This window comes from Symphalangus syndactylus, chromosome 5 (genome assembly GCF_028878055.3).
Source record: "Symphalangus syndactylus isolate Jambi chromosome 5, NHGRI_mSymSyn1-v2.1_pri, whole genome shotgun sequence".
Taxonomy (NCBI): domain Eukaryota; kingdom Metazoa; phylum Chordata; class Mammalia; order Primates; family Hylobatidae; genus Symphalangus; species Symphalangus syndactylus.
The window spans coordinates 154332364-154347695 of NC_072427.2; the positions used below are offsets into that span (position 1 = coordinate 154332364).

At 49.2% G+C, this 15332-nt stretch overlaps 1 protein-coding gene across 1 annotated transcript in view; it reads left to right on the plus strand.

Moving 5' to 3' along the window:
- Window positions 1-15332, plus strand: part of NINJ2 (ninjurin 2) — a 97839-nt gene that overhangs the window by 72522 nt on the left and 9985 nt on the right. The window lies entirely within an intron of this gene.

Here is a 15332-nt window from a genome sequence, read left to right on the forward strand (position 1 = left end):
GACTTGCTCCCCGCTAAATACATTTTTGATATCTTCTGTATCTACACATAGGGATCTACCTCACTCTTTTTGTTTTGTTTCGTTTTGTCCATTGTTTTTTACTGATTGAACAAGAACACCTCTCCCTTTTCAAAGACATATGTAGTATTTAATTGGGTGGTTGTGGGCCAGTTTATTTAGCCCACACACCATTGATTACAATTAGGCTTATTCTCAGTTTTTGACATTATCAATAATGATGCATTGAATAGCTTGTCTTTTTGAGCTTTGGGGAGCATTTTCTGCAGGAGACTTATTCTGTGGGAGACTCCTAGAAGTGGACTTACTAGGTAAGACTATTTTAAATTTTAATAGATAATTGTCAAATTGTCCTCCAAAAAAATGACTGTAACAATTCTGGTACATTTGGTAGTAATTTACACTTCTACCAAGGATGTGGAAGTGCTTGCTTAGCCGTGTCTTCACCAACACTGAGTATTATCAGTCTCTTAAATCTTCAGCAATCATGTAGGCTATCGTATCTATTATACACATTTGTGATGTTTCTTCAGGGGCTTGCTTGTTTGTACTCATTTTTTCTGTTGGCTCATTTTTAAGGCCTCCACAGACTTCAGGATAATCAGTCCTTTGTGCTCTGTGCAGCAGTGTTCCCCCCGTTTTTCTTTGTCTCCTGATTTTGGGTGGTGTGTGGTGGTTGAGGAACTGGCTGGAGCACACACTCTGAAGGCAGGCTACTTGGTTTTGTCTGTAGCTTACTAGCTGAATGACCATAGTTTAGTTACTTATCCTCAGAGTCCCTCAGATAAGGACAGTACTTATCCCAGGGGTTGTTATGAGAATGACACGACTTCAGATATACAAAGTGTTCTGTGCAGGGTTTCACATGAAATGAGCACTATAAGGGTATATGATATTATTATTTTGCATTCAAATAATTTTAATTTTACGCAGTCAGATGTATTGATCCTTTATGGCTTCCAGATTTGATGTCATGGTTATAAAGGTTTTCCTCATTCTAAGGTTAGAAAGCAATTCACACAGTGGACTGTGTGAAGGAGTCTGCAGGAGTCCATTTGCAAGACGGCTCCTCCCGTCCTTCCCTTCCATCCCTTCCGTCCCTTCTGTCCCTTCCGTCCCTTCCATCCCTTCCGTCCCTTCCATCCCTTCCATCCCTTCCTTCCGCCGTTTTGCTGTCTTGTAAATTGATTTGGCTTTTCACATGGTGGGAATTTTTTTCAAGGGGAAACCTGTCTGTGTTTACATCGTGGAAGGATGACACACTGGCGGGGGACTATGTTGTCTGTCGCTTCGTGTTTAAAATGTAGGCCTGCGTGGGTCGTCCCCTCCCTTCATGGATAAAACAGCTACCAGTTGGCCGGGCGCGGTGGCTCACGCCTGTAATCCCAGCACTTTGGGAGGCCGAGGCGAGCGGATCACGAGGTCAGGAGATCGAGACCATCCTGGCTAACACAGTGAAACCCCGTCTCTACTAAAAATAAAAAAAAAAAATTAGCCGGGCGTGGTGGTAGGCGCCTATAGTCCCAGCTACTCGGGAGGCTGAGGCAGGAGAATGGTGTGAACCCCGGAGGGCGGAGCCTGCAGTGAGCCAAGATCACGCCACTGCACTCCAGCCTGGGCGACAGCAAGACTCTGTCTCAAAAAAAAAAAACAGCTACCAGTTGTCAGTAAGTGCCAGGCTCATACTATGGCTCCTGCCCTGAAGGAGTTCCCCGTCCAGTGAGAGAACAGATAGTGGGCAGGTGGGCGGTGTCACCAAGGCCCTGTGGTGGAAATAACTAGCTGATGGAAGGAAGAGCTTCCTGCGTGGATGGCGAGGAAGGGCCCAGAGGGCTTTTCAAACACGGGGGATGGGGCGTTGAATCTGCTCTACAAATCCTGGTGACCTGCCTGTGATGCGCGGGATCCCTGGCCACCCTCTCCCCCAACCCGCACAGAGGCCCCGGGGCAGGGAAGAATGGCCCAGTGCTGGGCAGGGCGAGGTGGAGAGTGGCCAGAGGCCAGACCACAAGCATCAGACCAAGACTAGGAAGGCCCAGCTCCCCTCCCAGCTCTAGAACTTCACTGGTCAGAGAGACTGAAGAGCCCTAAGACAAGGACTTCATTCCTCCCGGGTTCCCTTTGCGTGTCCTTACAATGCAGCCTCAGCTTCTGTCCTTAGGCAGCTGTGCAAATTCTGCAAGACGGCGCATGTGCAGACATTCTGTCCTGCACGATCAACAGTGGACACCTTTGGGGCACTTCCTGCCGCCGCGTGACCGGGAGTTGCTCCTGCCATGGGGGCTGTGCTGTGGGTTCAGCCTGTCTGCATTCCCAGGGCTGCCTGCTTCCTGTGGAAGGCAGCTTCACCCTGGATGCAGACCTCCCCGTTCGCAGCCCGTCCTGGTGAGCTGACTCTTGCCTCCTGATGCCCTAGTCTTTTCGTTGGCCCAGATCAGGACTCTAGTCCAATACTGTTGAACCCTGGCAGGGTTCAACCCACAGGAAGGGCTGAGCCTCCTCCTCCCACAGGTGTTTAGTAGCGAGAAGAGAAACTGCACTTTCCCTTTGGCCTTGTCTATCCCAGGTGTTGGTATGAACCCCTCTTGGCACGGGCAGGGGTTCTACCATCTGCTCACACTAAGGGTTAAAGGCCTGCAGAGGGGACAGTGAGCTCCTCCATCCAAACTTCAACTCCGTTCCGCAACACCAGAGCCCAGTGAATGGAGTCCCCCGTGGGCAGCAGTGATTCTCGTGCGAGCAGGTCCCCGAAGAGGAAGGTCACTACAGAGGGATCCCCACACCTGGGTCCCTTCGATCCAGTCAGAGGGCACAGAAAGGCACCTGGCTGTTGGGGAAAGGACCTGGTGGGAATCACAGAAGCCTTTGTCCCAGTTTCAGCACTGCCCAGTTCTGTTGCCTTGGAGAGGTCCCTTGCCCCGATGATTCTGTGTCCTGATTGATAAGACGGGATGGTTGGACATAGGGCTGAAACGCATGCCCTGTGGGCGGATGGGAGCTTATGCACTTTGAGGTTGGATGCCTTTGAGTGGGCGTGCGCTGCCTGGGGAGAAGCAGCTCCCACCCCTTCCACCAGCGAAGGCCTTGGCGTTTGCATTTTGCGCTGCTCCCTGGTCCTGGCTTTTGAGGGAAGAGCCAGCAGCCTCTGGCCTTGTTGACGCCGTCATCTGAGAGCGGCAGGCCACCAGAAGGAAGGCTAAGGACAGAGCCAGATCCGGCTGGGCCATCTCACCTCCTGGAGGCCGACCTTGACCCAGGATGGAAATAATGAAGCAGTCACTGGCTTTCCCAAGGCCTGTGATCCTCTTGGTAACCAGAAATCCCAAATTCTTATCTCCTGCTCCTCCAGGTAGGCTGGGCTGGCTTCCCAGGGCCTGTTCAGGAGCGCCCCATGCTGAGAAGGGTCCTGCGTTTGGTCTAATTCTCTGCTTTTGCCATCTTGAAATTCTGAATCTTTTTTTTTTTTTTCCTGTTTTAGGATTCCTGAGGCTTACTCTTAATCAGTTTGAACGAGGGGCCCCATATGTTCATTTTTACTGGGCCATGCAAATTACTGTGGGTTACATTAACGCTCATTTGGAAACCTTTTACCAGTCTCCTCTATTAGGGTTCGGGTTCCCAAGGCAGGGCTTCTGTGATTACCAGAACACTGAAGGAGTCTTCTTGTCTGTCTGGAGCCAGCTGAGATGGCCCTGAGATCCACAGAGCCTCCTCCACGCCCCTGGATGGAGGCGCTCCTGCTCTTCCACCCTTTGTATCTCTCACTTGGCACCCATTCCTGTAATTAATCACAAACTCCGTCTGAGCTATTCCTCTCTGAGCCATGCCCTCTGTACTCTGACTTGCCCCAGATAGACAGATGCTCAATAAATATTTGCTGATCAGCTGGAAAGCAAACAGAGCTATCATCTCAGCACAGAGTTCAGGACATTGCACACAGTGGGTGCTTAATCAATGCTGCTGACTCATCCACAGAGCAGGCCAGGGTGCAACACAGTGTGGCCGTGCCTGTGCTGAGCCCAGGCTTCACATCTCCAACCATTCCCTTCCTCCAACCGTTGCCTGCTTGATGAGGGTAGAACTGACACTGAAATCCTGGGTGACGCTGTTGAGTCATGGGGCTTCCTGGTGTGGGATTGCCCCCCGGCGAACCTAACCTTTCCCTTTGGCCTTGTTCACTCCGGAAGTTGGTATGGACCTCTCTTGGCATGGGCAGTTGTACCATCTGCTCACGCTAAGGGTTAAAAGCTTGCAGCAGGGAAGGCCAGAGCCCCAGAGCCCAGAACAAACACCACCAGAGCCCAGTGAATGGCGGGGAGAGAACCACTGGCGGCAGTGGTTTGTGTGAGCAGGCTCCTGCAGGTGAAGGTCACTGCAGAGACGGCCTCCATTTCAGGGCAGTGGAAACGTAGCCTTAGCAAAAAGAAGGATTTGCTTTTATTTATGTGTTTATTGAGATGGAGTCTCGCTGTCTCCCAGGCTGGAGTGCAGCGGCGCGATCTCAGCTCACTTCAACCTCTGCCTACCCGGTTCAAGCGATTCTCCTGTCTCAGTCTCCCAAGTAGGTGGGACTACAGGGGCCCGCCACCAAGCCCAGCTAATTTTTTTTAATTTTTAGTAGAGGTGGGGTTTCACCATATTGGCCAGGCTGGTCTCGAACTCCTGATCCACCTGCCTCTGCCTCCCAAAGTGCTGGGATTACAGGTGTGAGCGTGCCCCTGGCCTGCTTTTATTTTTAATTCAATTTTTGTTTTTGTTTTTGTTTTGAGAGACGTCTCGCTCCATCCCCCAGTCTGAAGGGCAGTGGCGCAATCTCGGCTCGTTGCAACCTCCACCTCCCAGGTTCAAGTGATTCTCCTGCCTCAGCCTGCTGAGTAGCTGGGATTACAGGCACGTGCCGCCACACCCAGCTAAATTTTGTATTTTTAGTAGATACAGGGTTTCACCATGTTGGCCAGGCTGATCTCAAACTCCTCATCTCAGATGATCCACCTGCCTCTGCCTCCCAAAGTGCTGGGATTACAGGCAGGTGCCACCATGCTCGGCTAATTGTTTTATTTTTAGTAGAGATGGGGTTTCACTATGTTGGCCAGGCTGGTCTCAAACTCCTGACTTCAGGTGATCAGCCCACCTCAGCCTCCTATATTGCTGGGATTACAGGCATGAGCCACCGTGTCCAGCCAAAAAAAGTTTTTTGTGGAGACAGGGTCTTGCTATGTTGCCCAGGCTGGTCTAGAACTTCTGGGCTCAAGTGATTTGCCCGCCTCAGCCTCCCTAAGTGCTGGGATTAAAGGTGTGAGCAGCGCATCTGGCCAGGAAACGATTCTCTCCCCATCCATGTAGTTCCAAAACGCCCTTGGAGAAAAGTGTAAGAACTATTTACATTTGCAAAGAACTTTACAGTTTGTAAACCACTTTCATAAACATGATTCTCAAACTGTTCTGTAAGTCAAGACAAATACTTAAGTACTAATTATCGGGTCGTTGCTTTAACATTTTGGGTTTTTTTTTTTACTCCAAATGTTCATTGAAGAAAAATTAGAAAATACAGGTAAAGCAAAAAAAGAAAATAGTATCTGATATCCTATTGCCTCAAGATGATACTTAATTTTAGTCTGCATCCTATCAGATTGATCTAAGTATATAAATATAGGTCTTTAAAAGTAGGTTAATACCATCACTGTTCTGTAATCTTACAATCCCCATTTTTAGTAGGTGACTGAGAGAGCTCTCAAGCCATGCAGCTATGAAGGGGCAGGCCCAGGTCTTCACTCCATTGTCCTGGCTCTAAGTGTCCACGTCCCCAAGCCAGGCTGCCACTCACACTCCGAGGCTTTGCAGGGGTTGACCGCCTCCATTTCATGGTTGTGGAAATGGAGCCCCAGCAAAAAAGAAGGGTTTGCTTTGATTGGGCTCAGGGCTGGAGACCCCCAAGCTGTCCTGGCATCCCACAGTTCAGCATGGGCGAGGCTGGGCCAAGCTGTGCTGGCTGCTCAGGAGTCCCCACCTCTGCCAAATTGGACTTTGCCTTGCAGTGAACAGTCACAGTGATGACAGGGGTCAGCTGTCAGGCAGGAGGCCCAGAGGCAGCAGGTGCCAGGTGGCAGCCTCGTGCTGTGAAGGACTGACCCCAGAGAACAACTGGATATCTGTTTGGTGGCCTTGGAGGTCTCTCGCTCGTTGGTATTTTTAGAAAGAGGGTGAGGGCACAGCAGGGACCTGACACTTGCCTGGCTGCCCTGGGGCATCGCCCTGAGCTGTGGAAAGGGCGCTTCTAGCCTGAATCTGGGCCAGCGCTAAGGGCAGGACTAGCATGCCTGCCTGCGTCCATTCATTCATTCCCTCCTGAGCACACGCTCACAGCCAAATTCTGTGTTAGGCACTGAAGGAAAGGTTTCCCCAGGGCCCTGGCCTAAGACCTGCAGAAGGAGGAACACAGTGGTGAGGACAGACCCAGGTTCAAGTCTTGCCTCTGATCTCCCAGGCGTGTGACCTTGGGTAGGTCCCGTCCTCTCTGGAGCCTGTTTCCCCTCACAGGGCCTCTGTGAGAAGTGAACGGGGATGCACAGGGAGCCTGGCCGCGCATGGGGTCAGTGCAGGGAGCTAGGGGGAGGCTGTGGATTGGAATCCCTCTGGGGCTGGGCCGTCTGTGTGTTCAGAGTCCACGGAGAATCTGGTTCTCAGGACACCTTGGGGCTGAGTGAGACATCGCCTGGGACTTACGTTGACTTTTGCTGAGGGTTTTGCTGAGTTTGGCAGCAGCTCTCCTATTTCACCAGATACTAGCTTCTCACCAGGAGGAGGAGGGGGCGTCTCCTCTTTTTACAGACGAGTGAGCTGGGAAGCACCGAAGCTGCGTGAGCTGGACGGTCAGCAGCACCATGGGATCCCTGCACCCGCTTGCCGGCCCTCCCCCGCTTACCTTCTCCCCAGACCAGACCCTGGCCCACTTCACAGAGCTGCTGCTCAGGTGCAGGTGTTGGCGCTGGGAGAATGTGCGACTGGCCACATTCGAATCCTGAGGGAGGACAGGAGAGCCCCGGTGTGAGGACCCAAGCTGGACCTGCTTTGCTGGCAGGGAAAAGGCATGAGTCCTAGGGCCAGGGCAATCCAGGCAGGCTGGTTCCAGGCCCAGGCCTCCTTGGATTGGCTGAAGCTGGCAGGTGCAGCTGATTCAGGCTGGCCCACCAATCAGGACGGGCTTTGATGCCCGGACTCAGCGCTCAGGGACTTCTCTATCTGGACCTCCTGGGCCCCCGGAGCTCCCTCCGGATAGTGCATCAGTCTGTAGCCTGCCTCATCTATGGGTCTATGGCCAGGACCCAGGATACTGCTGAGCTCAGGGACAATAGACACACACACGCACACAGAGACACACGCACACTCACACAGACACACGTACACACACAGAGACACAGAGACACGCACACACACAGAGACAGACACACAGACACACAGACACACGTACACACACAGAGACACACGCACACACACACAGAGGCACAGAGACACGCACACACAGACACAGACACACACAGACACATACACAAGACATGCACACACACATTCACACAGACACACGCACAGAGACATGGACACACACATACACACAAACATGAATACACACAGGCACACACACACAGACAGACACAGACACACAGACACATGCACACACACACATTCACACAGACACACACACACAGACACACACACACACAGACACACACAGAAAACAGATTGTGGCTGCCGTGGCATACGGAGGGGAGTCAGCAGCGCAGTCGAGGTGTTTGTGTACTACAGCCATTGGCGGGCACCCCCAGAAGGTGCCACAGAAGAGGTTCATGGAGTTCAGCTCCCCCTGGTCCTGCCTTTGAAGTCTCTTCTGAATGAATACAGTGAATGACAAATGGATCTTTTTTTTTTTTTTGAGACAGGGTCTCTCTCTGTCATGCAGGCTGGAGTGCAGTGGCGTGATCTTGTCTCCCTGCAACATTTGCCTCCCAGGTTCAAGTGATTCTCCTGCCTCAGCCTCCTGAGTAGCTGGAATTATAGGCACCCACCACCACATCTGGCTAATTTTTGTATTTTTAGTAGAGATGGGGTTTCACCATTTTGCCCAGGCTTGTCTCAAACTCCTGACCTCAAGTGAAGTGATCTACCCGCTTCGGCCTCCCAAAGTGCTGGGATTACAGGTGTGAGCCACCGCGCACTGCTGACAAATGCATCATTCATTCACTCCTTCATTCATTCAGCATGCCAGGCGAGGCGCGCCCCCTTGTTCCCATGAAGCTTTTCCACTGGGGAGGGATGGATAAGTTCTCTATCTCCTGGCTTCCCCCTTTATACACTTATTCTCTGCTAAGCTTTGTCATTTTAGGGGATTAGGAGAATAGAATGTAAACCGAAACGTGACTGAGGCAGATCTCCATTGAAGAGAGATTTATTTTGCCAAGGTTGAGGGTGAACTCAGAAAAAAGAAACACCGTAGGATCTGTGACCTATGCTTTTTCCACGGAGGATTTTGGGAATTTCAATATTTAAAGGGAAAGAGCAAAGCAAGAGGGGAAGATTTTTTAAAGGAGGTTGGGTAGGCAGTGAGGCTGGGGGTACATTCTTGTGAGGCTCTGATAGTACTCAATGAATCTACATTTTACATGTGACAAGAGGGAGTGGGGGGCGGATCAATTATGGATTTGTCCTGGGCTCAGTGAATCCGCATTTTAAGTGAGGTAAAGTAAGCATGTGAAATGACTGCTGTTTGGGAACACAAGGAAGGCAGTTGTTTTGTTTTGTTTTGTTTTGTTTTGTTTTGTTTTGTTTTGTTTGTTTTGTTTTGTTTTGTGTGACTCCATGTCCAAGCTTAACTTTCTCTTTGGCATAGTGAATTTGGGGGTCCCAAGATTCTAGTTTTCTTTCGCAGGGGCTTTGGGAAGGCAGGGATCTTCGTTGTATCCTAGATGCCTAGCTCGTGCTAGGAGCTGGAAACAGGTTTGTTGCACTGAACTCAACAGGAATCTTGGCAGGCTGTCTGCAGGGCTGGGTGGGGTGGGAAATTCACCACCTTCCCTTTTTCCCATCTCACTGTCAGATCTGATCTACTTCATGAGGTCTCACCTGGACTATAGCCAGAGACTGTAGGCTCAGCTCTCATTGCTTCTTATTCTAATTGCCTTAAATCCTGAGGAAATAACTCTTACCTTTTGGAAATGTATAATCTAGTGGGGACATACAAAACTCATATACACCCTTACGTGGAATGTTGATATTTTGCTTCATGATTAATTGTTCTGAAAGTCCTTTCCACTTACCCGTGTTTAGGTTTCCTGTCTGGATTGAGGCTCCACCACAAAATCTAAGGTTCAGCAAAAAAGAGAGGCTCTAAGTGCTTCTGAGTGAGGACATGAAAAGGATCTGGCAATAAAAGAACTAGACCCTTACAGACTCACGAGGAGCAGCAGCCGGCAGCACTGGGCCAGGAAGACAGGAGCTGCTGGGGCCTCTGGCTGCTGGTTCGAAAGATGGTTTCGATCCATTCACTCCTCTCTGGAATGATCTAGATATGCTACCTATAGATATTTTAGACTGGTCCCCATCGTTGAGGGACTTACACAGCCTATGCTTCCAGGGCTGTAGCAGTTAAGGACACAGAATCCAGAGCCTGGCTGGGTTCAAAGGCCAGCTCTAATACTTAAAAAATGGGTGCTCTCAGACGGGTGCAGTGGTTCATGCCTGTAATCCCAGCACTTTGAGGGTGCAAGATGAGAGGATCCCTTGAGGCCAGGAGTTCAAAATCAGCCTGGGCAACATAGCGAGACCACATTCCTACAAAAAATGTTTTAAAAATATAGTGTCGTGGCACGCACTTGTAGTCCCAGCTACCCAGGAGGCTATCGCAAGGGGATCACTTGAGCCCAGGAGTTTGAGGCTACAGTGAGCCATGATTGCACCACTGCACTCCAGCCTGGGTTGTAGCAGGACAAGATACAGGCAACACCCCCAGACACTGAGTTAAAGAAAGAAGGGCTTAATTCGGCCAGGAGCTTCGGCAAGATTCATGTCTCCAACAACCGAGCTCCCCGAGTGAGCAATTCCTGTCCCTTTTAAGGGCTCACAGCTCTAAGGGGGTGCGCGTGAGAGGGTCGTGATCGATTGAGTAAGCAGGGGGCACGTGACCGGGGGCTGCATGCACCGGTAATTAGAACGGAACAGAACAGGACAGGGATCCTCACGGTGCTTTTCTATACAAATAACTGATTATGTCAGGGGTCGATCTTTAACTACCAGGCCCAGGGTGTGGTGCCAGGCTGTCTGCTTGTGGATTTCATTTCTGCCTTTTAGTTTTTACTTCTTCTTTCTTTGGAGGCAGAAAATGGGCATAAGACAATGTGAGGGATGGTCTCCTTCCGTAGGGTGACAGAGGGAGACCCTGTCTTAAAAAAAATAAAAATAAAAGGGTGATCTCGGGGCCTGGTGCAGTGGCTCACCCCAGTAATCCCAACACTTTGGGAGGCTGAGGTGGGAGAATTGCTTGAACTAAGGAGTTCAAGACTAGCCTGGCCAACATGGTGAGACCCCATCTCTACAAAAATTTTAAAATTTTTCATTTCTAGTGAGTTTTCAGATGATGTTGCTGCTGCTACTTCAAGGAGCACATGTGGAGAACCACTGGCATATAGGAGAAAAAACGCAGGCTTAGGATTTAGACACTGGGGCCATCCCTTAGTATCTGGTGACTTTGGGCATTTGACCTCTTTGAGCCTCAACTTTTTTTTTTTTTTTTTTGAGAGGGAGTTTTGCTCTTGTTGCCCAGGCTAGAGTGCAATGGCACGATCTTGGCTCACCGCAACCTCCTCCTCCCGGGTCCAAGCGATTCTTCTGCCTCAGCCCCCCGAGAAGCTGGGATTACAGGCACGCACCACCGTGTCCGGCTAATTTTGTATTTTTAGTAGAGATGAGGTTTCTCCATGTTAGTCAGGCTGGTCTCGAACTCCCAATCTCAGGTGATCCGCCCACCTCGGCCTCCCAAAGTGCTGGGATTACAGGCGTGAGCCACTGTGCCCGGCCTAGAGCCTCAACTTCTTCACTTGTAGAATGGGACTACATCCCAGCTACTTGGGAGGCTGAGACAGGAGAATCACTTGAATCCAGGAGGTGGAGGTTGCAGTGAGCCAAGATCGTGCCAAAAAATATATATATATACACATAAATATATACACATATATATACACATAAATATATACACATATATATACACATAAATATATACACATATATACACACATAAATATATACACATATATATACACACATAAATATATACACATATATATACACACACATAAATATATATATATATACCCACATAAATATATACACATATATATATACACATAAATATATGCACATATATACACATAAATATATACACATATATATACACATAAATATATACACATATATACACACATAAATATATACACATATATATACACACACATAAATATATATACATATATATACCAACATAAATATATACACATATATACACATAAATATATACACATATATATACACATAAATATATACACATATATACACATAAATATATACACATATATACACATAAATATATACACATATATACACATAAATATATACACATATATACACACACATAAATATATACACATATATACACACATAAATATATACATATATACACATAAATATATACACATATATACACATAAATATATACACATAAATATATACACATATATATACACATAAATAGATACACATAAATATATACATATATACACATATATATGTGTGTATATATATATATGAGACTACTGTTGCTTCTCAACTTATGATAGAGCTACATTCTGATAAACCCATAGTAAGTTGAAAATATCACAAGTCAAAATGCATTTAATACACTTAGCCTACTGAACTTCATAGTTTAGCCTAGCTTAACTTCAGTATGCTCAGCCCACTTACACTAGCCTACTGCTGGGCAAAATCATCTAACACAAAGCCTACTTTATAATAGAGTACTGAATATCTTGTGTAATTTATTGAATAATGTACTGAAAGTGAAAGAGAGAGTGGTTGTATGGCTACTCGAAGCACAGTTTGTAAAGTGTATCACTTACGATGGTGCAAGAGCTGGGGACCATCTGTATTAATACCTGCTTCGTGGAGTCATGCCTGACGTACAGCAATATCATTATTTAATTATTACTGTCTAAATTTTAGCAATTTTGTTAGCCCTTGAGGGATGAGTAGGATTGAAGTCAGCAGAGATCGGCTGGGAGGGCTTTGGGGAATGTCTCTGAGAACCTCAAAGCTAAAGTGGGCATAGAGCAAAGAGCAAAAGGCCAGATGGGTCTGGAAGCCCCAGGACAGAGCGCTGATTGGTTAGTTCTCTTGTTTAGGGTGGATATGGAGAGGGAGCAGATCGATTCTTTGGAAATTTCTGTGTGGTAGGTAAATCCACGATTAACTTTGAACTCCGAGATGGCAACAATCTTTTCTGAAAGCCACTGACAAAACGGCCTCTTGCAGGGGAGGTGGAAAAAGCTCCCTAAGAAAGAGCAAGGAGGCCGGGGAGGCGGCTCGCGCCTGCAGTCCCAGCACTTCGGGAGACTGAAGCAGGAGCATCGCTTGAGCCCCGGAGGTCCCGCTGCAGTGAGCTAGGACTGGGCCACTACACCGCAGCCTGGGGACAGAGCAAGGCCCTGCCTCAAAAAATAGTAATAACTAAAATAAATAAGCAGGCAAGCAGGCCCGAGTTCCGGTTCCAACGCGCGTGCGTTCCTGTTCTTCCCCACACACTCTGCTTCTGTCTGTAATGTACGGCCCCCTTTTGCTGGAGAGAAACCCGTCCGTCTCCTCCATCACAAAGGGGTCAAAGCCTGGGCGTGCCCGCGCTGGCGGGTTGAGCCGGGACCTCGCCACGCTGTTTCCTGGCGCCCCCTGGTGGACAACGGCGGCGCCGCAGGCCTTCCGGGGAGGCCTCGCCCCACGTGGCCTCTCGGGGCTGCAGCTTTAGGCCCCAGTTTGCAGCTCGGGGCAAGGGCTGGAGCTGTCAGTGAGACAGTGCCCAGGGCTCAGAGGAGGTTTCTGGACCAGTTCCGTATTATTGCTGGAATAACACGCAAAAGACACCCCACCCCGACGTGGATTAGAGACTGTTGATTTTTAAGGGCGAGATCACTGCTCTTGGCAGGGGAAGGCTGCAGTCAGGGAGCCTGCATGCGGCCTGCCCCAGACAGAAGGCCTCAGGGGTCTGGGCTTTTACAGCTTTTGGCCTGAAGACAAGCTGCAGCTTCCAGCCCCAGTCATCCATTCCCTGAGGCTCCCTCAGGACTGCTGAGCAAAGGCAGGATCCAGGGAAAAAACGGCTCTCTCTGCAGTGGGGGCGTTTAGTTTAAGAGCGAAGAATCACTCCCCAAACTCCTCTCCCCCACCCAGAAGCCACAGTGCTTGAAGCCCCACCCTTAAAGAGCCTGCCTTTTGCCTTCTTTGAAAAAGCTGTCTCATAAAAATTCAATGCGATCATCATTCATTGTGTACCTCATGTGGGCAAGGTGCTGAGCTGGGCTCCTTGGAGACTCAGGCCTGTGGAAGATGGGGTCCGTGTGCTAAAGTGGGCAGCAGAAGGAGCCGTCTCAGGAGGTCTCAACAACGCCCAAGGCCAGCACAGGCCAGGGAGCAGGCAACCTTCTTTCAAACAGGGCCTTGGGGACAGGGTCTAGAAAGGAGGGGAGGCTTTCCCCGGGGGGAACATGGTGAAGAAAGAAAGGCCTGTAGTCCTGGAAAGAGCAGGAGCAGCTGGGAAGGGTGGGGTGTGTTCAGGGAACAGTGAGTAATGTGGTGTGGCCCCGCACGTCTGAGCATCGCACAGCCTGGCACAGGGTTCGCTCCTCAGGGGTGGGAAGAGGAGCTGGGGACCAGGCTAGAGGGTGGGTGGGGGCCCCAGGAGAGAGGACGACGCTTGAGTAACAGTGACGCTGGAGACCCAGTGCAGGCGGGCTTGTGTGGGCGTTTCCCTTCCTGCAGGCGGCTCGAAGGCGAGAGCCAGCAGGAGCAAGGAGAGAAGGTGCCCAATGGGTACAGGAGGCATTTCAAACACAATGGAAGTTGTTAGGACCATAAATGGTGCCTACTTCGAAATCGGGGCTGGGACGGGCCCTGAGTCACAACACAGTATTTAAAATGCCTCTAGGCCCACACGTGGGAGTATAATCCTGTGTGGGATAGATTTCCCTCTCATCTCATATTTGTTTAATACTTCACAGTTTTCAAAGCACATTCACCCACATTATCCTATTGATCTTTCTAACAGCCCTTTGTGCTAGACAGGGCAGATATTATTCCCACTTCAGAGGAGGACCAGCTAGGGTCTGTGTGAGATTAAGTCATAAATTCAGTTTTGTTTTAACATGTTAATTTTAACCACTGGCCTTTTGGGGGTATGTCTTGGTCTGCTTTGTGTTGCTATAACAGAATAACTGAGACTGGGTGATTTATAAACAATAGAAGTGTATTTGGCTCATGGTTCTGGAGACTGGGAAGTCCAAGAACATTGCACTGGCATCTGGGGAGGGCCTTCATGCCACATCCTTCCCTGGTAGAAGGTGGCAGGGCCAGAGAGCTTGCAAGCACAAGAGAGAGGAAGGGAGCCAAGCTCATCTTTTTTTTTTTTAATCTTGAGATAACCTGACCCCCTGGTGTGATAATGGCATTAATGCATAAATGAGGGCAGAGCCCTCATGACCCAATTGCCTCTAAAGTTCCCATTTCTCAACAATATTACAGTAGGGATTAAGTTTCCAACCCATAAACTTTAGGGGGCACATTCAGACCATAGCAGAGTGCATATTTGCTTTTGTTACAAATGTATTATTTATTTTTAAATTTTTTTTGAGATGGAGTCTCGTTCTGTCACCCAGGCTGGAGTACAGTGGCACAATATCAGCTCACTGCAACCTCCCTCCATGCCTGGCCTATTTATTTATTTATTTTAGAGACAGAGTTTTGCTCTTGTTGCCCTGGCTGGATTGCAGTGGCACCATCTCGGCTCACTGCAACCTTTGCCTTCCCAGGTTCAAGCGATTCTCCTGCCTCAGCCTCCCAAGTCGCTGGGATTATAAGCATGCACCACCACACCCACCTAATTTTATATTTTTAGTAGAAGACGGGGTTTCATCATGTTGGCCAGGCTGGTCTTGAACTCCTGACCTCAGGTGATCTGCCCGCCTTGGCCTCCCAAACTGCTGGGATTACAGGCATGAGCCACCTTGCCC